The sequence below is a fragment of the Lynx rufus genome, unplaced genomic scaffold (genome assembly GCF_022079265.1).
Source record: "Lynx rufus isolate CCGP_SWC_20201006 ecotype Redwood Valley unplaced genomic scaffold, mLynRuf1.p SCAF_9, whole genome shotgun sequence".
NCBI classification, from domain to species: Eukaryota; Metazoa; Chordata; class Mammalia; order Carnivora; family Felidae; genus Lynx; species Lynx rufus.
Window position 1 is genome coordinate 5,558,415 of NW_025814897.1, and position 27,426 is coordinate 5,585,840.

At 38.5% G+C, this 27,426-nt stretch overlaps 1 protein-coding gene across 1 annotated transcript in view; it reads right to left on the reverse strand.

Annotated features, from left to right (window-relative positions):
• The window catches only part of GUCY1A2 (guanylate cyclase 1 soluble subunit alpha 2), a 335,038-nt gene that overhangs the window by 52,619 nt on the left and 254,993 nt on the right, over positions 1–27,426 (reverse strand). The window lies entirely within an intron of this gene.

Consider the following 27,426-nt stretch of genomic DNA (forward strand, 5'->3'; position numbering starts at 1 on the left):
TAACTTTCCTTTCAATAGAAAAACCCTGAAGTTGAGCCCTTTTAATAATAATGCACAATTTCAAAGAACAGAAAATCCCTCAAAAGAAATGTACAATGCAAAATGTGAGAACTCCTTTGTCGTTTGCCCATTCCTTCCCCCTCAGCTTCCTTCCCTTCCTTTCCTTCTGAAGGTTATTATGTAACAATTCAATCTCAAACACTTACTAGGCATTGTGGAGGAAAGGAAGGACAGAAAGACTTTATTCACTTACTTCAAGGAACCTGAAATCTTACAAAATTAAGGAAAGATAGAAACCTTATTTCTTAAGAAAAAATATACATGTGGTCAACAAATATCACTTTCAAGATTTTAGATAATAACATTACTACTTTACAATTTTACAAAAACTGAAAATAAAATTTGCAAATACAGGATTTTCCACTTAGATACTATTTAAAACAAATAAAGTTCCTCTAAGAGAAAATGGCATATATTATAATGATGTCCATGCTTACTGCTGATAACTAAATTTCTTCAGAGAAAATTGAGTTCATTTTACATCTCGAAAGAGTTCTATATCTCAGAAAACAATGCACTTGATAGATGTGTAAGTAAAAAAAATTTAATGAGTTTAATTATTAAACATTAATAATTACCCTCTTTCTTTTATAAGCCATTATTTTTTTTTCTTTATAAGAATGGATAGCATGGACAAGTTTATCCCCCAAATGCAAGTAAAGTAACAAAATTAAATTCTTGAGTTACAATGTAGAACTCTTGGCCACACATCAGAATCAAGGGGGGGAGATTTAGAATTGCTGTTTTGGTTCTCACTTCCAGAGGTTTTGATTTAATGAGTCTGGAATGAGACGTGGGACTTGTAACTCCCTCTAGAGTTTCTAACGTGCATCCAAAGTTGAGAACCACCAAGTGTAGGACATCATTTCGGTTTCTGCCGGAGCCAAGTAGTTTAAACAGCCCGGCCCTTTCCCAGCAAATGGTTTTAGCAGCGCTGTGTAAATACTTTCATATGCATTCACACATACATAATACCTTTCAGTTTTGAGAAGGAAACACAGTATTCCCTCTTGCTCTTGGAAGACAACATTCCTGTATGTTGAAGACTTTTGAAGGCAATAAGAATATATGTTTAATTAAAATATTAGCAAATTGGGTAGAACTATGAATACTCCTCAGACTTCATACATTTCAGTTGGTTAGAGACAGAGGTTTCTTTGAGACCTCATTTTTGGGTGGGTGGCAACCCAGGCTCATATATAGTATTTTATAGAGTCTACATGACTAGGGCCAATAGAACTGTCAAGAGAAAGAATCTCATCTGGGAGTGTTGGTCATTAGAGCAAACCTAGGACAAGCATGGTAGCTGGGATGGAGGGCGCTGTAGGCTCATGGATACTGAAAGCAGTGTTGTCTCTTTGGAAGTTGTCATAGACCAGAATCTGACCCATCACTTACTTGCTCAATAATCCTGGGCAAATTACTTCTCTACATCGTGTCATCTATAATATAGAGATACTGTACCAGCTTAGGTGTAGATACTAAGTGTTGACTCATATCCAACATGAAACATTAGATTATTAACTTGTACTAGGAAAATATTTTTTTAATCTTCTCATAGTACAAGGGCTGGGGAATTTCCAGGTTCACAGACCTTATTCCACAGATATAGAAACCTAATCCAAAGGGTAAATAGCCTAAAGAATGCAGCTAGTAAGGATGAGAGTCCAAATGCAAACCTAGTTCTTATGGTTTCTACCGAATTGGTCCTTCCATAACATCTTGGTATTTCTCTCTCTTAATTCTTTTTTTTTTCATTACTAGAGATGAAAATGCACAATGATAATTTGTATTTCTACAAACCTCCGCAAAATCTGCTTAGTTATATAGCATTATCAAAGGAATAAAACAAGGGAAATTATTTTCTGAAAAATTCTTAAAAACATTCTGCGAACTAATGCCTACAATAAAATTCAAATACAACAACCATCATCATAACTAAGCCTAAGGAGACACGGCTATTAAATGCAATGTGCTATCCTTGATGGCATCTTGGAACAGAAAAAGGACAGTAGAGGAAAGTTGAGGAAATCTGAATAAATTATAGATTTTAGTTAATAATAATGCATCCATGTGGGTTTATTAATTATAACAAAAGTGCCATACTACTGTTTGGAGAAAAGTGGATGTAGACTATTTGGGAACTCCTTGTACCAACTTTGCAATTATTCTGAAAATCTAAAACTATTATAAAATAAAAACTACATTTTAAAATGTAAATCATCTGATCCTCCACCAATAAAAGGACACATTTTCAAAGTTTTTTTTTTTTTTAATCTTTACAAGTGTTAATAGATCCTAGTCATGTTGTGTTATTACTGTTGTTACCAACATTTATTCCATTTGGGCATTAGATGGCGCTCATGCTCATTTTACTGAGCCGGTTGACTTAATATCAGCAATAGATCTCTCAACTGGATATATTTCTGGAAGATTTGGCCCAATACTAATTTTAAAGGTAAATTGTTTGAAAACAAAGTTAACCCCATAAAAAAGTTTAAATAATTACCTTAGGTTGGGAGGAAATAATTCAAACAATGAACAAAACCGGAAATTAAGAAATCATTAAGTAGTATTCATAAATCTCAAGGGCTCCAAAGGCAAACTTCAAGGCATCTACAGATTTCCTGAAGATATTCATATATGTTGGATCCATCATGTTTATCATATTTTCAAAGGCATAGATACCCCAATATTTGAGAACCATTATTTTAATATACCTTTCAGTTTCAAACCATGTCCCTATCTTCAATATTTACCATTAAATTTTGCATTTAATACACAATTTTAAAAAGTTAAACTGAATACACAAACTGATGAGAAGAATGAACGAAAGGAAATTCTATGCTGAGCCCAAATGTCACCCCTTCCCTTCCTCTAAATACTTACATTATATTTTTTTACAACTCAAGTCATTGGACACTTATTTATCTATGTATCTCTCATCAATATTTGCAAACTAAGATTGAAAAGCACCTTTTAAACAAGGGATCTTGAATTGGTGGTTTTATACCCAGTCCTGCCACTGCTTATCATATTAGTCCTGTAATTGATAAAGGAACATCATCCCAGAACTTTATAAAGTTGTAGCTTTAGATCATCCCAAATCTGGCTAAAAATGAGAAGAAACTAGTTAATGGCTGCAAAAAGAAAATAAAAACCTTAGCAACTGGGGCTAAAATTACAACTCAAACCTCAAAATTGTTCTTTTAGTGCTGCTTCAGTCCAGCTGTGATGTTTTTATTTTCGATGGCATTCTCTAGCACTGAATAAAAGGCTAATAGATTCTCAGGAATCAATGAGTCCATGGACTAGAAGAAGTCATCTGATTTAACCAGGGCTCTGCTTTTAACCTGGGCTTTGAGAGAAAGCTCTGAAGTTTGAAATGAAAGGCTTTGTAATATTTATTTCTAATTAACACAACACCTGATGATGCCATCTAAGCAAGCAAAGGGAAAAAGAGTAGGAAACCTTTTTCTTCAAACAGGTAACAAGATATAAATGAAGAACGTATACAGAGCAGTCATCAAAGACCAATTCTGTGTGTGTGTGTGTGTGTGTGTGTGTGTGTGTGTGTGTGTGTCACACACACACAATGTTAATTTTAAGGAATCCCTTCATGCAAAGAACTCCAAGAACAGTTCATGTGTACGGATTTGTTTTGACCCCATTTTGACACTAGCCACTAAAACATCGAGCTGTGATATCCATTTGGCATATGGAACAGAACATATATATCCTACAATTACCAAAACTATATCAAGTACTTTGAATGTAAATAGGGAAGGGTATCATTAGAACGAAAATCAAGCCATGGCAGATTACCATTCTTTAGTATAAAGTAACACATTTTAATATGTAATTTGTTTCTGTCTCAATATTAATAAAGAGTATATTCTCATAGAAAGGACTTAGAAGTGTTTCAGAGTACCTTGAACCAAACATCAGAAATGGTAAGATACCAATTTTTATTATGAACTTAAGGGTAGTCGGTAACAGACATATGCCTGTCTAATTAAGTGCTGGAATCTCCAGTGACTTTCCCAGTGACAGTCCACAGTGGATTCCAGCTTCCTACACCAGATTGTTTCTGTCCCTTTTATATAGCCATGCATGGACTATGCATTACTTTTTTGGGGGGGGAGAAGCAAATAAAAGCAAATCTTACACAGTATCATTCCCCCTTTTTCCCCCAATAGGCAGGCAAGAACAGACTGTGGGTTTTAAGCATTTTAAGGACTTTTGATGTGATTAAGAAAGCTATCAAGAGGCTGAGACTCAGTCGTGTCTATCTTGTAAATAGGTGATTGACACAAATTTATTAGGTAAACAAGCAAAACTTAAGTTGTACATTAGCAGATTATATTTTTGATCCAGAGTATTGACGTGGGCTACAGGATGGAAAATGACTTTAGACTTTTGGCTGAGCAACAAAGATGGCAGGTTAAAGGAGTTCTTACTGAAATATGAGTGGTAATGCTGATGGAGAGGAGGAGCCTTCTTAGAGATTTAGGTGGCAAATTGATGGGACTTGGTGACCAAATGCAGGTAAGGTTAAAAGAATTATGAGGGTGCCCAAAACTCTGGATTAGTGTGCTAGGTGTGATGGATCAAAATAAAGGCTAAAGGAGAAAGAATACATTCCTTTGGGTGGGATGAACATTTGGAAGGGAGTGTCAAATGTGAGTTAGATTTGAATGGGAAAAATCAGCTCTGAAGTGGTTCCACATGCCGTGTCTTTGGCAGATTGACCAGTGAAACATGGGGGAAGAATGAAAAACAGCTGGGTGAATAATTTTGAGGAAAAAAATATTTAAAAGATTCATGATCAAAGTACAGCCAAGTCAACAGTCTGAAATTGTAGAGCAGACACACGTAAGAGTTGTAGATCAGGGCAAAACGGCAGGACAAAACCAAGAAGTAGGTGATGCGTAAGGAGGCAAGTGAGGAAGCTTGAGGCAATGAAAAAAAGGGGACCTTAAAGATAAAGAAAACCCATCAGGACAAGAGTCAGTCCCTTAACAAAGCCTAAGTTCTGGGGAAAGAAGAAAGTACGCAAAAAGGACATCCACGTTGCGGTAAGCAGAGACTCAGAGGCCCATCCTGACAATGGGAGACCAAATTTGAGAGATGTCCCGAGACAGGCAGCCCATCTGGAGAGTTTCCCACTGAGAGTCCCCTGAACCTGACTCACAGAATCTGGCAAACAGAATCCAGACACTGGCATTTTCCCACATCTGCAAGATGAGAACATGTAATGAGGACAGGAGCTTCTCAATTAGATGACTTTAGTCCCTTGATCTGGGGAGGAAACCACAGACACTCTTAATTTCTTAAGCCTCAGAAGAATTTTCAATCTCCTAAACACAGCACTAAGGTCACATTTTTTAATTGCTCCTTTGCCCCAGTCATTTAGAAAGAATTCAACAGAAGAAAAACACTGTAACACTTCTGAAAAAAGAAAATCACAGATCTCTTAAAAAGGAAGACAACGCATGTTCAGAAACTAGACTTAGTTTAGTTTAGTAACTGAAATCACTTAGAAATCTTTAACTGGCTTCTCTTCTCTCCTTTCCTTTGTTCCCACCTTAGCTGGGGCTGTCACTCTCTTACCGAGTACCACCCTGATGTACCAACTTGTCTACCTGTGTCTAGCTTGGTTCCTCTTCAATCTTCCAATACATAGCTTCCAGGTGGTACTTTCTAAAATGTTCTAGGACATTCTTCTGAAAAAGTTTCTCCCCAACTAAAATCTCTCAATGGTTCCTGACTTCCTCCTGAATAATATCCAGACCCTTTTGCAAGGAATTCATATTTTTTAATGGCCTGGCTCCTTGCCAATGGCCCTGCTTCATCAGATACTCCTTATAATTTCTCCTCTTAAAACACCATGTGCCTTCTCATTTTCTAAATTCAAAGAATAATTTCACACTTCTGCGCTTTGGATATGCTATTTCTTCTGCTTGTACTGTCCTCCTACTTTAATTACCTGAGAAATTCCTACTCAATCTATTAATCTTCAACACTCATCTCACATTCCCTCTTAATAAAGACTTCCTGCTTTCTTGACCTCCCTCTTCCCCCCCTTCACCGGCCATTGTCTATCATCCCATCCCCTCTGCTATCTTGGTTTCTTGTACACTCCTCTACTTTAGCATGCATAAATAATAGTAGACTCTTAAAATCTTACTGAAGAGATGAAGAGGTCATTTCTTTGGCAATCCAGACTAAATTCGGAAATCCCTAAATTCACAAAGCCAGAGCATCATAAATTTCTCCCAAAAATGTTTCTTAAGAAGGATACAAAACATATGTGTATATGAATGTGCAGATGATGAAAAACAGTCTCAGCCCACTGACTAGCTCCCTGCCCAACTCCTATCTCATGGACAATTTAAATATATGTCTAAGTGAAATTACTATTTACGGTGTATAACTACTCTGTACTTACTAGCGAACTATTCAAACTAAGAATGTAAATTGTATAAATACTAAGGATCAATATTATAGCACTTACTTGTTTAAACATTTGCCACTCCATCTCAATCTACATTCTATGAAAGGACAGACCATGTCTATTTATTTTTGTGTAAGAAATAGTAAATGTTCAATAAATTTTAAATGAATAAATGAACCACATACCTGAAATTGCAATGTTTAAAAAAAAAAATCACAGAATGCTCATTCCCTGCTTCCCTGGTTTTGAGAAGAATGCAACCACATCTTCCTGTTTATAAAAAGTAATATTGCTAGAAGAAAAGATTTACTTCATTCAGTACTGATTTATTTCAATACATATTCATTCACCAACCAAATATTTGTTGAGTTCTTACTATACGCTTCACACTGTTCTATGTATTGAAGATACAGGAATAAATACAATAAGACGAGGTCTCTGCTTTTAAGACATCTGCATTCTAATGGAAATACAATAAGCAAATAAATGAAAATCTCCATACTACCACAAATTCATATTTTTAAAAATGACTCTGTTCTTTAAGGTTTTTTTAGTGTTTGTTTATTTTGGGAAGAGATAGAGACAGACAGAGTGCAAGCAGGAGAGAGGGAGACACAGAATCCGAAGCAGGCTCCAGGCTCTGAGCTGTCAGCACAGAGCCCAACACAGGGCTTGAACTCATGAACTGTGAAATCATGACCTAAGCTGAAGTGGGATGCTTAACCGACTGAGCCACCCAAGTGCCCAACCTCTGTTCTTTTCAATACCTGGTAAAAAGATATGGGAGCTGAAGTTAGGAGGAAAGAATTGGTCGGGTCTGTTGTCTGCTGTTGCCACTACACAATGCAAACTCTGAGCTTTGCAATTTCAGATTTTGGCTATCTTTCAAATCCTTGTAGTGTTCCTAACCTATTTGTATAAATAGCATTGCCAACTGACTGACTAAAATAATTTTTCATTTCTCTGGGCTGGGTGTGTGACTTTGCAAACAAGCAACTTTGCCAGGAAACTGAGTGGTAAAAAAGTCTTACTTTTGTCATAGGGAGAGACTTAGCTGAGAAAACCAAAGGGGGCAAAAATACGCAGTCTTGTAGTGGTAACTGCCCTTTAGAAATTCAGTGTAATTTAAGTAGAGACCATTTTCTACAATGACACAAGTCAGCCAATCATTGTAAAATCAGCAGGGGGAAAAATGACTCCTTCAATGATGCACTAGCTCTTTTTGTAAATTTGGAGGAAATCATACCTGTCAGAATCACAACAATTAATTAAGGCAGGGCTTGGAAGATTGAAAACATCTTGATGGCTTCTCACAACTATTCTGTCCTTTGGAATAAGCTTCCTTCCACATTCCTCCAATATCCAGCTTAAGGAACCCATCTTTTGAACCCTTCTCCCTCATGCCATTTAGTACCACTGTGCTCTATATATTTCAACTAGTTCATTGATCACATTGTACTCTAATTACTTTTATAAGCCTGCTTCCTATTCTAGATAATAATCTTGTTCCCATGTACATCTTTAATCCCCAGAAGTCATCTTTCTGGAATGGATGGAATGAATGAATAATTATAGTTTATTTTCTACAATGGCTTCACCAAGCATATTATTCTATAGTGATAAGGAAGAAAAGTCACTCCTTCAATGGCTAAGCAACTTCCTTTAATTAAAATGATGTATTTTTATATTCACATTCTTCAACTTTACATACACACAGTTAGCTTCAAAAGACTCTTATCCACCTTTTCTGAATTTGTTCATGATGACAAATGGAATACTTAATGAATCTTTAACCTAAAAATGTTAAATATCAAATATTATAATTGCCTTTCCATACTGCCAACAACATATTTAGGCAAGAATGATGATGAAGCACTTCCTTAAAAGGCAAAAGACATGTTATCCCAAACAATGAAATGTTTAATGGGATTAGAGTTAGTGAAAAACTAATATTGGGAGAGGAAAATTCTTTAGGCTCTGACTTAAGGATGGGCAGTTTTTCTCTTACAGAAAGTAAGAGACAGTGTACTCATTTGTGAAGAAGGCCAATGTATACAGAAATCATTTCTTAACCAAAGCTAAGTAAGAAGGAAGCCCAAGATAGGGTAAAAAGAGAGTAGAAAACACAGACTAGATTTGATAAAAAAAACAATATCCTTACGCTACATCATTTACCTGCTATAAAATTATGTGTAAAAATGTAGTCCCTGAGAAAAAAATAAGGTAGTAATGGAAAATTCAGAATTGGAATAGTCACAGATGGCTGTAATCTAAGATTATTTGTTACATTTTAGCACTGAAATGCTTTCTGAAATACTTATTTTCGAACAAAGTAACTTATAGCCCACTGAACATTTTTCCAGTCAAGCTTGCCAAAGGAACTTATTTTTCTAAATCAGTGCTTGTTGAACTGCTGGCTCCAATCTTTGAGTTGTAAGGATAAGAGTTGTTTTATTATTCTTGTTTTTTTAATTATGTGTACCTTATATACACACATGAACATGCATGTGTGCTATGGCTCAGGGCGTAAAATGTATTTATTATGAGTTACAGTCAGACCATTTCAAAGCTGTCATTTTAAAGACCTAAACAATGTTTAATGGAAATGTCTGAATTGCCTCAGTAAAGATTAACTCAAGATATAAATGAAGTAAATGAATGCCTATAATACGTCCGTGGAGGACCCTAAGCACTCACTATTTCCTCAGTAAGTTAATTTCTCGACATTGGTCAAGGTGCCTTTCTCTCTCCACCTCACCTTAAAGCCCCACCATTAGCGCCCCCTGGAGTTTTACTGAGATACAACTGACAGAACACTGCAAGTTTAAGATGTATGACACCTTGATTTGATTTACAACCACAGTATTAACTACCATCTCTCTCCCCCTGAGACATAGTTGCCATTTCTCTTCTGTGCTAAGAACAATGAAGACCCAACCCACTCTGTTAGCAACAACTCAAGTATGTGATGCAGGACAGTTAGCTGTAACCCCCATGCTGTGCATTAGATCCCCAAATTCACCAGTCTTACGACTGAAAGTTTATACCCTTTGAACTGTAGCTCCTCCTATAAGACTAAAAAAAGGGGGTGGGGCACCTGGGTGACTCAGTCGGTTGGACGTCCGACTTCAGCTCAGGTCATGATCTCGCAGCCCATGGGTTCGAGCCCTGCATCAGGCTCTGTGCTGACAGCTCGGAGCCTGCACCCTGCCTCGGATTCTGTCTCTCCCTCTCTCTCTGCCCCTCCCCTGCTCATGCTCTGTCTCTGTCTCTCAAAGATAAACAAACATTAAAAAGTTTTTCAAAAAAGACTGAAAAAAGAAATCTGCTTCAAGATCATTTCTTAATGGTTTTTATTAAAATGAGATGATCTTTAAAGTCTAGTTTTAGTTATTTAACAGCCAGAAGCCGCAGAAAGACTGGCTCTGAGGGAATAAAGATGCTGAGCACAAATACTATGTTTTCCTAATGAGAGAGAGACGAGTAGTGGCAGACCAGCCCGGGGCACTCACTGTAGAAGAAGGGGAGCTGGGGCAGGGAACCAGGGCTCCTCAACAGCCGGAAGCGAAGAGTGCGGATGCTGGGCCAGGAGGAGGAGGGACCTCGGGATGCCCTAACGTGAGTAGCAGAGGACATCAGGAAGTATCTCTTAGAAACACCGTGACTCTTTTCCTGAGGATGCATTCACCAATGCCTCCCACGGGATTATTCCTCCAGCTCCTGGAGACTGAAGCACGTGGCTACATGTACACTCTAGACTGTAACTGGTCAGTCACAGGGTATGACTGTGGGTGTGAACAGATCCCAGTATATGAATCTCCCTCCACCCCATGTCCTCCACACAAATAAATCTGAGTTCCCTTCTTTTATCTGTAAAACGAGAAAAAGGAGGATAACTAATATTTTGGAGTGCTTTTCCAATGTGCTTTTTAACTAACCACCTTCTGAAGAACACAAAGCAAGCGTATTATTATCGCCAGAGAGAACCCAGAGCTGCCATGACCTACAGAAGTTCACAAATCCAGCAATTACTGAAGAACTAAAAACCTGAGTCTGCACTCCAAATCCTTTGCCCTTTGTACTGACTGTTTTGCCATTTCAGAAAGAACAACAGGAACCAAAATCAAAGATATATTTTCCTTACTCCCTGGCTTTGCCCTTGGCCTGCCGCGGTGTTTGGTCACATTAAGAATATCTGGTAAATCTGAGATGATTCGGGGCTTCATGTGTTCATTTATATTCTCTTTCACAATAGGTTGAAAAAATACTGCATTTCATAAACTCTAAGACTCCATAAATTGTAAGATCCATGATTATTTTATGTACCACCAAGAAAGTAAAAAAATACATAAGCAGTTAAACCATAACATGGTGCTTTCACATCTCTTTGAATTTTCTTTGACAAATACTGAAATATTTCTTTAGACTTATTCAGAGATAAATTTTTTATCACATTCACTCTGGGAACCCGTAAAAGTAAGTATGAGCGAAATAATTTGGTGAAGCAATTCCTAACAGTTCCTCGTGTCCCAACTCTAACTCTTACGACCCATTTTTCAAACTCCCATTACTGTCGTCCATGGCTTTCCACCTACACCATCCTCTGTGACCACAGGTTCATGATTCAACAAGTCTGAATGATGAGACGTCTGGGTTTCACCAAACTATGAACAAAGGAATGTTGCAAACAATCACTATGTCTCATAGTCTTTCTTCAAATAATCTTTAGAGGTTTTGTGGATTGAAATATCTAGGGTTGCATTTGTGTACACAAGCCACCAGAAGTAACGAGTCTCCAGATGCACAGTCAGGAACAACTACTTCAGTCTGGCTGACTTTGTAATGACCCAGCCCCTGGGTTCAGTGACATTAAATGGGGTGGGAGTGGGGGAAACTATGTGTTTTAAAGTTCTTTAAATAAAGTATGTTTTCCTTGAATTGTCTTTTAATTTTCGCTTTAAAAATAATAGGTCACAGGGGTGCCTGGGTGGCTCAGTCGGTTAAGCATCCGATTCTTGATTTCAGCTCAGGTCACGATCTTGCGGTTTGCGAGGTGGAGCCCCCATGTCAGGCTCCACGCTGTCAGTTCAGAGCCTGCTTGGAATTCTCTCTCTCTCTCCCTCTGTATTTGCCTCTCCCCTGTTCACACTCTCGCGCTCTCGCTCTCTCTCAAAATAAATAAACTTAAAAAAATTTATGAACAGATTTGGATAAGACACTTAACCGCCCAATTCCTTCCAGGGAGTCAGCCAAAATAAGACAAATATTCAAAATCAGTTAACCAAGAGTGGCCAAACACAATAGCTGACACTTATTGAATACTACAAGGTACCTGATGCTGTGTGTCATGTTGTCTCTAATTCTTACTAGCCTGCATGGAAGTCTTTGTTATACATTTTACAGACCAGGAAACTGAAACTCACGGAGATTAAGCAGCTAGCCCACAGTGAAGAGGCAGTGTATGCCAGAGCCTTAATTACAACCCTCGAAAGATCCTTCACCACCTCGTGTATAACCCCCACTTCTTCTCTCTACTCTCCTTATGGGCTTATCTCCATGTACAAAACATTCCTTTTGGAAACTGGTCCCACCCGCACTTCTTTCATTCCGTTCTCCATTTGTTTTGTTCACTCTCCTCACTCCTGAATACTTTGTGGTGAACAATAAGATGTCCTGATTCTCACTAGACACACCCCCAGGAATCCTCCTCTTCCCTTCCCATTCCCCTTTGGGGTTTCTCACAGGTGTCAGGTGGCTACATCTTGCTTTCCTCCCTCAGGAGCCACAACCTGAGGCCAGCCCCACATGGTCCCCCACCAATCTGATAGCCCCAGAGGGGCACTGCCTCCCCATCCTCACTGACGGGGCTCGTCCTTGCCAGAGGAAGGCAGGGCAGGTGACACACGTGCTGCCGAGTGCCACTGGTAAGGCCTTGAAATACTTTCCTGACAGGTGTTTAGCTTCTAGGGTGATGTGATTAAATAACATCTGAGGAGATGACGTCGGCAACCTCTTTCTTGTCACCAAAACTTTACCAGTGTGGTTTTCTCTACTGAACTGCTAATGTCCTCCTCTTCTGAGGATGGTCCAATATCACTTCTCCTGTGGACCCCTCCTCAGGTGCTCGTCAGAAAGGATGACTCACTCTCCTCTTCACACCCTTCTGAGGGTCTTACCATCTTATGATATCATAGTTCCTCTCGCGTCTAGTTGCGGGAAGCATGACTCCTTTAGGGCCATTTATTGCCATGCCGTGCAACAGAAATACAATGCAGGCCACATATGAAATACAGAATTTTCTAGTAATCATAATAAAAATAAGACACGGTTCATCACATATTTTACTTACCCTAATATATCCAAAATTTAACAATTTCAAAGTGTGATCAAACTGAAAATTAAGATTTTTATATCCATTCATTTTATAGGAAGTATTTGAAATCTAGTATTTTTCTTTTCCATCACATCTCAGTTCAGACTAGCTATGTGTAAAGTGCCCACAGGCCACTGTGGCTCAGGACCAGAATACTGGACATGGCAGCTGCAGACCTACCTACTGAAGCTTGAAGAGGAGGAAACAGATGTCATATTTTTACCAAATGAAAAGGGCCGTGCGATGAAACAATCAGCAAGGTGTGCTGGCATTGTGACTCATGGGAGAAGGGATAAGGAAAAACAGAAAGTAATCATAGAAACTAAGCTTTCAACAATGAGATGTAGTGTTTCATTAGTAGAAACAGAGAAATTACTGGAAATGGGAGGATTTGGGGACCAAAATAAAAGGTGGAAAGTTTTGTACCATTGGCTAACTATTCTGAAGGGAAGAAATGTAATGCTTTTAAGCAAAAATGTGGTATCCCTTCCAGCACCACCCACATACAGGCATTGAGAGAAAAATTTACAACGGTAATGACAACAAATGCACATGACCTCTCATTGTGCAAATACCAGCAATTAGAGCAAACATGATGGATTTTACCATTAAATGAAATGTCACAAGTGCACTGAATCCTTTTACTTCTTAATCTAGATAGGCGCTTCATGAATTTGACTAGCATTCATTTCTATATAGTGCATACGGCTAAACAGACAAGCCTGAATACAGTTACGACCTTTGACTATGTAAGAAGCCTGCTCATGTTTCATTCCTCAGGCTAACAGATTTATTATTTGATAAGAAGAAATGACCCCACTACATCTGCTTAGTCTTACTTACTTAGCAATTGCAGCCTTCCAAATGAGTGTCGTTTGAGCTGTTTTATCACACTTCATGATGTTATCAAAATACATTCAACAAAATCAAGTAATAAGTGGAGAAAAAACACCAGGCACCCGGAATTTCAGACAGCTGATGCCTCAATAGGGAAAGGGATGTTGAAGACGTTCTGCACTTCAGAAGTACCCTTTCCATGAAGAACCAATTATGGTTTCCTTTGGTATTTGTCTGCTAACCTAACATTTAGTTTTTAATAATAAGGAAAAGTAAATAAAAATGGTCTTTCGACCTTTGATAGGTTCCCGCTAAGGGGACAGTATGGCACCACTAAGATGCTGCCCTCCAACCAGGATCCTGGGAGCAATCTTCTGTTCCCGAGTGTGCCCTGTCTAATCAAATAGCGATTGCTGTCAATTCAGATTCATAGGTCATTTTGAACCCTTTTTCATCTCCTCCAATACTGTTTCCTTAGTTCAGATTCACATTGTCTCTCACAGGACTACTACAATAACCTAATTAATCTCTCTGTTCTCCAGTTTGTCTCTTCCTATTCACGAGCCACGGAGCTACCAGAGGGGTCCTTCCCCTGCTTGGAAAAAGTCACACTCCTTAGCCCAATCACAAAGCCCAATGTGATGCACAGTCTGTCTCACTTCATGTCCTTGATTACCCTCCATTCACTCTGTGTTCACAGTGAACCTTTGTTTTTCCTGACTCTAGCTAGAGTTTGGGTCCTCCTGATCTTTCATACATTATCCCCATACTAATTTTTCTCTGTGCCTCCCACTAGTGGGAACTCACAAGTTCACTGAGATCAGGGAAAGTCGTTAATTTTTTTTTAATCTTTAGTTCTTCACATCATATCATTTATGCCAGGATCTTCTCCATTCAAGAACCTAATTCCTCAGAGGAGTGTTTCACACATAAGAGGCACTAAGTTTGTCAAAATGGATTCAGTCTACCAACATGCCCAGAGTTGGATACAAAATTCCAGAGTGTAATATAATATTCTGAAAACTAAAAAGTTACCTCTTTCAAAAGTCCTTAGTTTAAGAATCCACCCCAATCTTAGATGAATCATGTTCTAATTTAGAAACTAGGACAGAAATAAACTATCAAGAAAACTTTGCATGTACAATATACAATGTTATTAAATCATGAGTATACCTAGCCATTATCCATTATTGTGTTAAGCGGAGGGAATACAGTTTGCTTTCACTCAAAACTGAAAAGGGCACTGAAAACAAGTTAAGGAGGGTATAAAAACCTTTGGAAACTTTCGTTTAGCAGATGTCTTCCTGTGTGTTCATCAAATGAATATATATATTTTTTAATTGTCAGATCTGTTACCCTTCCTGAAAAATTTAACTTTATTTTGTATACACTTTCCCCACCCTTATCTTTTTGACCCTTATATTTTCTTAAGCATTTCCAAAAGACATGCTTATGAAAGGTATTGAGTAGAAGAGTTTTCCTTGCCATGTCATATAATGATCTTGTTTTATGAGCTGTTGGAAGAGCAAGTGAGAATCTGTATCACTGAGTGAACACAGTGGCTTCTAGGACTTCCCCAACATTTAAAGATTGTAACTTGTCATCACACAGAAGATGGGGGTTGGGGGCAGAGCTCATTTTACGGTCCTTGGAAAAGAGGCTAATTACATACTTCATCAAAAACCATATTTTAGTGAGTACTTAAGTTGTCAAAAGTGGATAATGATGGACTTTTCTTTGTCCTTATACCTCTGCATTTTAAATTATGTTTCCCCTTTGACACTTCCAAAAAGATTCCCCGACCAAATCTTTTGTTGTTTTTGTTAAGTTCCTGCGCGTAAAACCCTTGGTATAAAATTATTTAAAATGCTAAAACACTGTTTCATAAAGGAGAAGAATAAAAATGATTAGATTTGGAAGAGAGAAAAAAATAAGTTAAATTCACCACATGTTAACAGACTATGTACACAGGAGAGGATGCTTTGCCCTCTTTGGCAAAGATTTGTTCATTCTACATAGTTCACAGTAAGTGGGGCCAGAAAATACCACAGCACAATATTCAAATTAAAAATTATTTAGCTCTTGTATTTTTATTTAATGGCATGTGTACTTAAAAGAGTCTTACTTACTAAACTCCACAACAGTTCTTGGGTAATGTATAGTGATAGTTGTATAAACACATATACACACAAACATACATTTTAAAAAATTTTGTTTTTATTTTATTTTTGAGAGAGAGAGACATAGCACAGGGGAGTGGCAGAGAGAGATAGAGACAGAATCTGAAGCAGGCTCCAGGCTCTGAGCTGTCAGCACAGAGCCCAACATGGGGCTTGAACTCACAGACCGCAAGATCATGACCCGAGCCGAAGACAGATGCCCAACCGACTGAGCCACCCAGGCACCCCACAAACATACATTTTTTAAAATAAATGAGAAGTGTTTTGTCTAATTGGTTTTTGACTTCTTCAAAAAAATATGTAGTTATATATTAGCCATTTTATTATATCACTGTGTATTATATCCCTCATTAAGTTGCATCCCATTTTTAAACGATAAAATCCCATCAAATATTTATTTTAATTACCTCTTGTTGCTACATGTCAGTATTTCAGTGGATTGAAATTTTAATATTAAAATGCTTTTTATGACATGGCATAAAGAGTAATCAGTGTTTACTTCATAGCAACTTCTGTCTTAACAAGTTACCCATTTGTACACAACAGATACTCAATAAATAATAATTAACCATGCATGAAGACTGTCTTAATATGCAACACAGCTACTCTCAGAACAAACTACATTTGCAATTTTGCCCCCATGGTCTCTGTGATGTCTTGCATTTGGATAACAATTTCTGTCTTTTCCCAATAAGTTCCTCAAGCATTCCTTAAATGCTACTGTGGTTCTGCACTAACAACAGTCAAAGCGATCTATTTTGAGCCTAGGAAATATGTTTACCATCTCATGTAAATTCAAGTTATACCCTTTTTTTAGTCCTTTGTTTTCAAAATTGGATATTTTCAATTATTTTGATAGTCATCATCAACATCTGTTAGAGAAATGCATGGTGAGTTTCCATCTTTAGTCCCACAGTTAAGATTTGAGAACAAAAGTGTTTTCTTTTTGGCTCAAGGTTCAGACACAGTCCTGGTAAAGCAGAACCCTGAGTGGAAGCTCCTGAAATCTGGAAGCACATCAGCACCTGGCTTGTAAGAGGAGAGCAAAACTGGGGAGCAGCGGCCCCAGTGAGAGAAAAAAGTTCTGTGCTAAAATGACCTACATATGATTTCTGGCTCTGCCACTTACTAGCATGTGAGTGGGCAAGTCAGTTCATTTATGTGCGCCTATTTGTAAAGTGAGAAAAGCAAGGCATACATTATGGGGTTGCTGAGAGGACTAAAGAAAATTAACATTGACATATGTTCTCACATATGCTTGGCATGAAGTGAACACTCAACCAACTACTATTCCTCCTACTAACAAAATGAAGATGATAATATTTGAATGGAGAAATGAAGATTATAATCAGAGAAGTAGGCTAATAACCAGATGCACATCTACATCCTCTGTTTTCCTTCTCCCAACCAGTTTAGACACCTCACCCTTCCAGCACCCAACTCCAACTCTTTAATGGTGATTCAAAACTGGTAGATGGGCAAAGGAAAGGAGAGGAGTTCATTCCTCTGGAATATGAAAAACCACACTTATACACCAAGTGAATCATAGCACAAGAATCAAGAATTGATATGGGGACTTCTTAAATTTGCATATGTGAATAGCCATGATCCTGTAGTTTACAGCTAACATCACTAAAGGAGACAATGGTGGTACAATAAAGAAATTATCCAGGAGGGGAAGGTTTGTTGTTTGAAGGGATGACAAAGTTCTTCAAGGGAACTTAGAAGAATAAAAAAACATCATAGAAAAAGCAATGGCAAGGTCATCCAGGAAAAAAAACAAAATGGCACTCTGGTTAGAACCCTGTTTTCCATACTGAGCTATGAAAATAATCATTGTCTTTCAAGCTATTAAAAGATGTTTTATGAATAGATGTGGGAAATACTGGGTTTGAAAAGTTAAATTCCTGAACCTTGAGACTTGTCAGACTCTTGAAGATGCTAACCTGCTTTACGAGCACTCATGCATAAGGACAGCACTTCCCAAAGTTACCTCATTACCAAACTTAAGTTTCAACGGACAATAATGTAACATCACATGAAATCAGCTTCAGAACTGTTATCCTAGAAGCTCTACTGTAACATGAAGAAGGCAACTGCTACCTACGGGTTACTACTAAAGGCGCTTCTCGGAAACAGTTGTGAACCCAGGTGCAGAGACATCCAGCGACAGATGGCAAAAGAAGCTTCCCCCAACCCAGCAGTCCCTGTGTTTTTTTCCTACAATAAGTGGACGATATTCAATTACAACTGGGATTCTGTGAGATCTTAATACTAATGGGTACCTACAGATTCAGTGGTATGTATGTCTGTGTGTGCCCATGTACACATGTGTTATCATTCCCATGAGACAGATTCATAGGAGTGCTTGGGAGGTGGGGGTGGAGCTCTTAGAAGGGGCTGTCTATACTAGCAAAGGTGGTGTTTGTAATTGCAAAAGACCTTATGGAAAGGTTGTGGCTGATGTGAGGGTTCCTATCCCTCTCTTGTTCATTTACCCCCAACAGTGCCCTTGTATCAGAATGTGTTACAACCGCTGTGCTGTGGATTCCAGTGACAATGATATTCTTTTTTTTTTTAATGTTTATTTTTGACACAGAGAGAGAAAGACAGAGACAGAGACAGAGACAGGACAGAGCATAAGTGGGGGAGGGGCAGAGAGAGAGGGAGACACAGAATCCGAAGCAGACCCCAGGCCCTGAGCTATCAGCACAGAGCCCCATGTGGGGCTCAAACTCACAAACCATAAGATCATGACCTAAGCCAAGTTGGATGCTCAACCAACTGAGCCACACAGGCACCCCAACAATGATATTCTTAAACACAATAGCTGACAGTAACAAGAGGCAGCCAGAGCTCACAGAAGCTGGGTGGGATTTCCCAGATTCTCAAGCTCTCATTTCCTCCGAAGAACATGAAGAAAAGATATAGGAAAGAACAAGTAGTTTCTTTTAAAAAAAAAAAATCACCATTTGATTTGGAGGGTAAGGTGGGTGGTTGAATTATTATGATACACCTTCATAGCATAAAAATTACAGGTAATTTTCTCTTTTCTGAAAGGTTATTATGATAATAGAGCTCTGCTCTTAAGAGACCAGAAGCTCTTCCTCTACAAGAGGAGAAGAGAAGCTTAGAAATGACAACTGTCAAAACAATAACCCTGAAACAAACATAAAATGCAAACGGATCCTGAGATACTACACCAGCCAGCTCTGAGGATAAGCCGCACACACCTGGCTGTGAATGTATGCATATACCTATGCACAAGATGTGCACTACATGTCCTCACTGTCCACACATGAATTGGGACAGCAGGAAACAAAAAAGCCAAGGGAAAAACAGGAGACACAGCACCTCATTATTCGGCCCTTCTGTGTTCCCACCCTGTTCGTTCTCTTATGGAGCTAGATGTTCTCTACCCATTTATAGATTCTGAAACACTGACAGATGAAATTCAGAACCATGAACATGAACCCAGGCAACCCTGTTTTCTAATTTCTTAAGAATTCAGTCTACTCTTTTCAGTGACCTTGAGAATATGACCTTTATGTCTAAAAATTTCCTTGTAGGGGGCACCAGAGCACATGATTTTAATTATACTAATAAGCATTTTTTAATTTATTGAAAATCAGTTTAATTATCTTTTCAGCCAGTGTTTTCCAAACTATGGGTTAATTTCAAAAATAATTTAGAGAGTAATGAATGGCATGTTTCAAATTAAGCACAAAATAACAGCACAGTACAGAATAGAAAATATTCTATTGCTTTGTACACAGTAAGGGTATATAGTTTAATAAACTTTTGTCTCTGTATGCCCAATAGAATCATGATATATTTTTTCTTACTGTTGTTTATAAGGGAAAAAATACTTGAAATCCATTGTTTTAGGTGATATTTGGGTGTCAGGTTTTCCTTTGTGCTGTGGAAGCAGCCATGTTACATGCCTCTTGCTTACCAGGTCCTTCCAGTGCTCCACTTTGCAGCCTCTGGGCCATCATGGAGTTCAGCCATTGTTTTGTGGACAGTTCTAGAAGCTCTTAGACTCAGTCTGCATTGCTATCTTCTCACCTATCCGTGTTTGTATGTTTGTTTGACTTTTTTCCCTGCAGTTTCTCTAATGCTGTGGGGTTTACTGGGGTGAGTTAGTGCAGCCTGGAAGTGAGAGGCAGTTAATAACCTTGGGGTAACCTTCAACGCACATAGGATGGAGCTAGTGGATATATGCTTTTGTCTGCCTTTCTCTAGAGTCTGAGATAAGGTCTTAGGTGTAGGTGGTTTGTTTGGAAGACGATACCAGGGTCAGGAGTGAAAAAGGGAATGAAACTGAGAAGGAGGAAAGAATAGTGTAAGGTTACATCTCAAGATCACACTCCTGTGAGCCGTGTGGACTGGACTTTGCCAGTGGTTCCTCCTAGAAGGTATAGGGAATGCTCTCTGTCTAGGGAAAGGCAGGCAAAAGCATATATCCACTAGCTCCATCCTGTATGGGTTGAAGGTAACCCCAAGGTCATTAACTCACTTCCAAATCTTCCAGTCTCCTTTATATTTTTCTTATTTCTACTTGTTAGTGACAATAATACATAGAAAGGTAGAGTATCCTAGAATGTTGCCATAAAAATTAAGGTGCATGATAAATATTTGATGACTACTGCACACTGTCCTTTCAGACATGGTATTTAAGGGACACCTGGGTGGCTCAGTCAGTTAAGCGTCCGACTTTGGCTCAGGTCATGATTCCCAGTTCGTGAGTTCGAGCCCCGCGTTGGGCTCTGTGCTGACAGCTCAGAGCCTGGTGCCTGCTTCGGATTCTGTCTCCCTCTGTGCCCCTCCCCCAGTCCTGCCCTGTCTCTGTCTCTCTCAAAAATAAATAAACATTAAAAAATATACATGGCATTCAAGAGGGAAAATAATAACAAGTGTTGGTGAGGATGTATAGATATTGGAACCCCCATTGCTGGTCAGATGCAAGGTGGTGCAGCTGCTCTGGGCAACAGTGTGGTGGTTCCTCAAAAAGCTACAGAGTTAATATGAGCCAGCAATGTTTTCCTAGGTATGTACTCAAGAGAACTGAAAAGATATGTTCACATCAAAGCTTGTACATGAATGCTCAGAGCAGCAGTATTTACAGTGGCAAAAAAAAAAAAAAAAAAGGAAACCAAAAGGCACTCAATTGAGGAAATGATAAGCAAAACGTGGCACACACATCCATACAATAGAATATCATTCAGCCATAAAAACGAATGGAGTTCTGATACATACCACAACATGGATGACCTTTTAGATCTTTATGCTAAGCCCAAGAAGCCAGACACAAAAGGCCACTTGCTGGAATCATATAAATGACTCCATGAATATGCAATGTCCAAATTAGGCCAGTCTATAGAGAGAAAGATTGGAAGTCGTCAGAGGCCATGGAGAGGGAAGGGAAGTGGGAAGTGACTGCTAATAGTACAGTATTTCTTTCTGAAGTGTTGAAAATGTTCTGGAATTAGACAGTGATGGTCAAACAACTTTGAATACTAATTCAATATACTAAAGTCCACCAAGCTGTACAGTTTATTGTGGGGATAACCTTAGGAATCCCCCAGGCTGACACCAATGGGTTAACAAGGCATAAAGAAATACAAAACCATAAAACGCTCATACCTGAGTTTGGGTAAACCAGACTGGCACCCCAAGAATAGGGGGTGCAAAGACAGCCCGAGAATAGGGAGGCACAAAGGTGCCAGGATTAGGGAGGTGCAAAGGCACCCCAAAATAGAGAGAGGGTGCAGAGCCCCCAAAATAGAGAGGGAGGGGCAAAGGCCTAAAATAGGTACGGCACAAAGGTGTCCAATGTATAGGTATATGAAATAGACAAGATTAGATGTTCAGAGTGGAAGCACCTCCAATTTAGTACTATGGCAGAAAAGCTGCTTTCACAGGAGGATAGGGTCAGGTTAGGTAAATTGGTGAATTGGACTATGGACCGCTGCGCTGCAGGCAAAGCAGCCCAGAGAGGAGATGGTTAACAAAAGAAAAGGTGCCTTGTCAACCCTGAGGTTATTTCCCCCTGTCTCATCCCTGAGGCTAGTTAAGGTAAACAGAGGTGCTGCCTCCAGTGGATTGTAAACAACCCTCCTCCCGACTGCCCGCCGCCTGGATTTTTTTTTTTTTTTTGCATTAACCCAAAACCCTAACTATGAGTATCTTCAAGACCCCCTTTCCCTCACGTCCACAAGTTCATGTTCACAGATTCATTGTCCCTTTGTGCATGTCCATCGCCATGTTTGTAAGCCTTCTGATCCTAATAAAAACAGGGCAAGGGCCCTTATTCAGAGCTCTTGCCTTTTTCTGGACATTAGCCATCTCTCACTTTCAATACTGCGTCCCACTGTTTTGCTAGACAAGAGAGAACTTTAGACCCAGAGTCTACGACACTTTATAAAGGTGAATGTTATAGTATGTTAACCAAATCTCATTTTAAAAAGAGGGTAATGAAGCTCCCATCTTTCTTACACCAGGACAGAAGTCGTGAAGCTGTAAAATGCCACACAGAACACAGTCTCCAAGGCTGCAGTGCCGTCTGTCTGTCCGTCTCACTGTGGAAGTGGGAGATGAGAACCACATCTACTCGCATGGCTTAGATGACCTCCAATACATCACAGCCACGTGTAAAGACTGAGCACTGAAGGTACCATAATAACAACATAATAAAATATTGAATATTTCAATAAGCTATTACAAAGCTAAAATTCTGAATTCTTATACAGGAAAGATAAGCCTTTCCTGCAATTACAAAATAAAGTACCAATTCCAATTGCATAAAAATGCAGAATGACACTACCAAAAATTAAATGAGTTATGCAGTACGATAAATGGTTGCTACATAAGAATGAAGTATTTGATTTATACCAATCACCCCACAACTAAGGCATTTTCCAGCCTAGTGGTTTTAGCACCATAGTGGGTATAGAAAAATGTCTATATTTTATCTTGAGTATGTTCTTAATCAGAAAGGCTGTTTCCTTCCTTTTTTTCCTCCATATATTTCTTTGTTTTCTCTTAGGAAATATTTCCGGAGTGTCCCTGAATTATAAGAATAGAAAAATACTGATGGGTCCTACTTGTCAATCAAGTTGACAGCTATAAAATAAAATCCGTTATTCTGCCACAGTTTAACTTTTAAGGATGAATTTTTAACTGTGAAATTTAATCATGTGCATGCTCCTTAAATGAAAAGATGATGCCTGGGTAATTCGCTCTATGTGCCACTGCATATTAATTCACACATCTCCTCTTTAAGGATACTGTCCTGATAGGATAATGTTGCCCTGGAAAATGTTTGAATAGCCCAACCATTGGTAAATTTTGTACTTTTCACTGCAAAGGGTTGATAATGACTCTAATAATAGTTAATGAGAGAAAGGGATAATTATTCAATCTTTGGTAACTACAGTGAATTTCAGAAGTAGCCTCTAGATTCAAGACATTAAAATGTACACAAATCAAAAGGAAGAATCTGCTCTATTTCTAGAGTCTCGACAGCTTGGGCAGAAAAGGATGTGCAGTAGGATTGGACATGATCAGTTTAATTAAGCCCAGTTTATGAAACTCTTCTATGAGGTTTTATTCTCCTTTGGTTAGTGACACTCATCAGGTCATTAGATTATATCACTTTTCTTTTTCAAAAAATTAAAAATTTTTCTTTTATTAAGTTTATTCTGTGTGTGTCTGCAAGTGTGTGTGTGTGTGTGTGTGTGTGTGTGTGCATGAAACAGAGAGAGCACAAGCTGGGGAGAGGCAGAGAGAAAGGGAGAGAGAGAATCCTAAGTAGGCTCTGTGTTGCCAGCACAAAGTCAGGCGTGGGGCTCAAACTCATGAAACATGAGATAATGACCTGAGCCCCAATCAACAGCTGGATGCTTAACTGACTGAGCCACCCAGGTGCTCCTCACTTTTCTTTTTAAAAAATTTTTATTTAAGTCTAGTTAATTAACATACAGTATTACATTAGTTTTAGGTGTTTGATACAGTGATTCAATACTTCCATATATCACTTTCCTAGCCCCATAGGGATTCCAATCCTCAGACTTGACATAAGGACCTGGTTTCCAATGTGTCTGACTACTGATAAGAGTAGTACGATGTTACAACCCAAGGTCCTGAGCTACGGTTATTAATAGACCATTTGCAGACATTACACAAATTTTCCAATTTATTTTAAAAAATAAACTTTGAAAAGATATATGCACCCCTATGTTTACTGCAGCATTATTTACAGTAGCCAAGGTATGGAAGCAACCCAAGTGTCCATGAATAGATGAATGGATAAGGAAGATGAGGTATATATACACAATGGAATATTACTTAGCCATGAAAAAATGAATGTTTGCCATTTACAACAGCAAGGATATACCTGGAAGGTATTATGCTAAATGAAATAAAATAAAGACAAATGCCATATGATTTCACTCATATGTAGAACTTGAGAAACAAAACAGGGGCACCTGGGTGGCTCGGTTGGTTAAGCGTCTGACTCTTGATTTTGGCTCAGGTCATAATCGTGTGGCTCAAGAGTATGAGCCCCACATTGGGCTCTGTGCTGACAGTGTGGAGCCTGCTTGGGATTTGCTCTCTCCTTCTCTCTCTGTCCTTCCCTCACTTGTGTTGTCTCTGTCTCTCTCAAAATAAATAAATAAACTAAAAAATAAAAACAAAACAAATGAACAAAGAAAAAAAACAGACAAACTAACAAAACAGACTCTGAACTATAGAGAAATGGTGGTTTCCAGAGGGAAGGGTGAGTGGGGGATAGGTGAAACAGGTGAAGGGGGGTTAGGCATACACTTGTCATGATGAGCACTGAGTAGTGTACAGAATTTTTGACTGTATCATATACCTGAAACTAATATAACACTGTGTGTTAATTATACTTGAATAAAAAATTAAGAGGAAAAAGATGGGGGGAGAAGGAAGAGAGGTGTGCAAAAGAATTATTAAAATGTTCAAGATAAAATTAGAAAAGTTCACAAATATATTTAATTGATGCAAGTCTACAGGAAATAATAAAACTTTGTTTTAATTTAAAATAAAAAGTCATGGGGCACCTGGGTGGCTCAGTCGGTTGAGCATCCGACTTCGGCTCAGGTCATGATCTCACAGTTCGTGAGTTCAAGCCCCGTGTCGGGCTCTGTGCTGACAGCTCAGAGCCTGGAGCCTGTTTCAGATTCTGTGTCTCCCTCTCTCTCTGCCCCTCCCCTCCTCATGCTCTGTCTCTCTCTCTGTCTCAAAAATAAGTAAAACATTAAAAAAGTTTTTAATAAAATAAATAAAATAAAATAAAAAGTCATATATGCTCGCCAAATACAATCATAATGGAATTATTTATAGAATAAAATTATATAGTAAATTGCAGTTTTCTATACCTATTGAGTATCTGGTATCAAGCACACAGTAGTATCTTGATAAATATTTTTTAAAAATACTTAGTATTTAAATATTTAATATTTAACGTTTATTCATTTTTGAGAGACAGAGAGAGACAGCATGAGCGGGGAAGGGGCAGAGAGAGGGAGACACAGAATCTGAAGCAGTCTCCAGGCTCTGAGCTGTCAGCACAGAGCCCGATGTGGGGCTCAAACTCACAAACTGTGAGATCCTGACCTGAGCTGAAGTTGGACGCTCAACCCACTGAGCCACCCAGGCGTCCCATCTTGATAAATATTTTGGATGGAAAAGTGATGTATGAAAAAATGAATAAATAATGAATAACTATACCAGGATATCATTTTTCTCCTGTTTGTCACAATGAATATTCTGCATTAGTGTATCAATTTTAATATAATTCAATAAATTATTCATAAGCTGCTTGCACTACAATGTACAAAGATGAAGACACCATCCAACATACAAAAGTTCTTCCAGTATAATTCGTAATACAAAGAAGTATACATAACCTCTTTTTAATGGCAAATCGCAAATTTTGTTATCTTTAACTTGTTATGTAACAAGATATTTTACTTCAGAGCCCATCATTGGTGGCTCTAATATACATAAAGGATTTATTTGCAAGATAGGAGATATTAAATACCAACAGTTATGTGGTACAAAAGTTATGGATTTCCTTAAGAGGAAGCAATTAATTGCCACTAAAGAGAGTCTGATTGTCAGTGATGAATTTACACCGGTGAAACTTGGCCAAGAAGGATGAATAGAATAGGAAAATGACAGGAAAATGAGTTAGAGAGAAAAGCCTCCAAAGACTATCAAAATTTTGTATTAATAATAGAAGAAATTTTGTTGACACATGGGGACCAGCTGAGTAGGAGAGACAAAAGAGGCCAAGGAGAAAACATCTGAAAAAGGACTATGTAGGAGAGTGGTGTGGAAGAAAAGGTGCAGTCATTCATATTGATACCTTCTATCATTTTATTTCTTTGGAAAGTAAGAGTCTGTTGAGAATAGAAGTAGCAAGGGTAGGAGATAAGCCCTTTTAAAGAGTGAAAAACATTAAGCAACGGTCACTGCCAGAGGATAGTAAAATGACACCCCTGAGAATTTAGGGACCAGTTGTGTTCAAAGGCATGCGTTTGTAACAGATAATTTGATTATCACGATCACATCATGTTCTCCAATAATGCTCATTAATTCCAGACCCAGACTGGTCTACTTAGGTAGTCCAGTGTGGCAGGAGATAAAAAAGAGTAAAACTAGAGGGCTCTCAGGAACAGTGTTGAGTCAGATATGAGACAATGGGATCTAGGCTAGATAAAGTGTTGTGAATTGGATTGTGTTGCCCCCAAATTCATATGTTGAAATTCTAAGTTCCAGTACCTCAGAATGTAACATAATGCAGGAAATAGGATCATTGCACATGGAACTGGTTAAGATGAGGTCATAATGGAGTATGCGTGCATGCATCCAGTAAGACTGATGCCCTTATAAAAAGGAGAAATCTGGACAGAGACAGACATGCACGCAAGGAGAGCACCATGTGAAGACTGGAAGTTATGCTGTCCCCAGATCAAGAACTACAGACAGACCCTTTCCTGGTGCCTTCAGAGGGGCCTCCTGGCCCTGCTAATGCCTTGATCTGAGATTTCTAGCCACAAAACCGTGAGACAATAAAATTCTAGCACTTAAGACACTCAGTTTGTGCCTTTGGCAAACAGAAGGCAAATAGCCAGAAGACAAATAAAAGACTGAAAACCTCTGAAGGGATTAGGCTTGCAGGTCACAGTGAGATCCGTGGGAATGGGAGAATACAAAATGGCGGATGAACAACAGGTTAACGTACAACTATCATGCACGTGAGCATAAATTTTTTTAAAGGTCAAAATTTTCCCTTAGAATAGCTTCTTATTATAAATTCATAGTATGTGTAACTTGATACTTAGGCAAAGTGTAAATAAAAATTATTTTTCCATAATCAATTTCTTTCACACATTTGAAGATGACAACAAATACAAGAAATATGAAAAATGTTCATACCTGAAGACACATCAGGACACTCTACTATTTTCAAAAGTAAACATGTT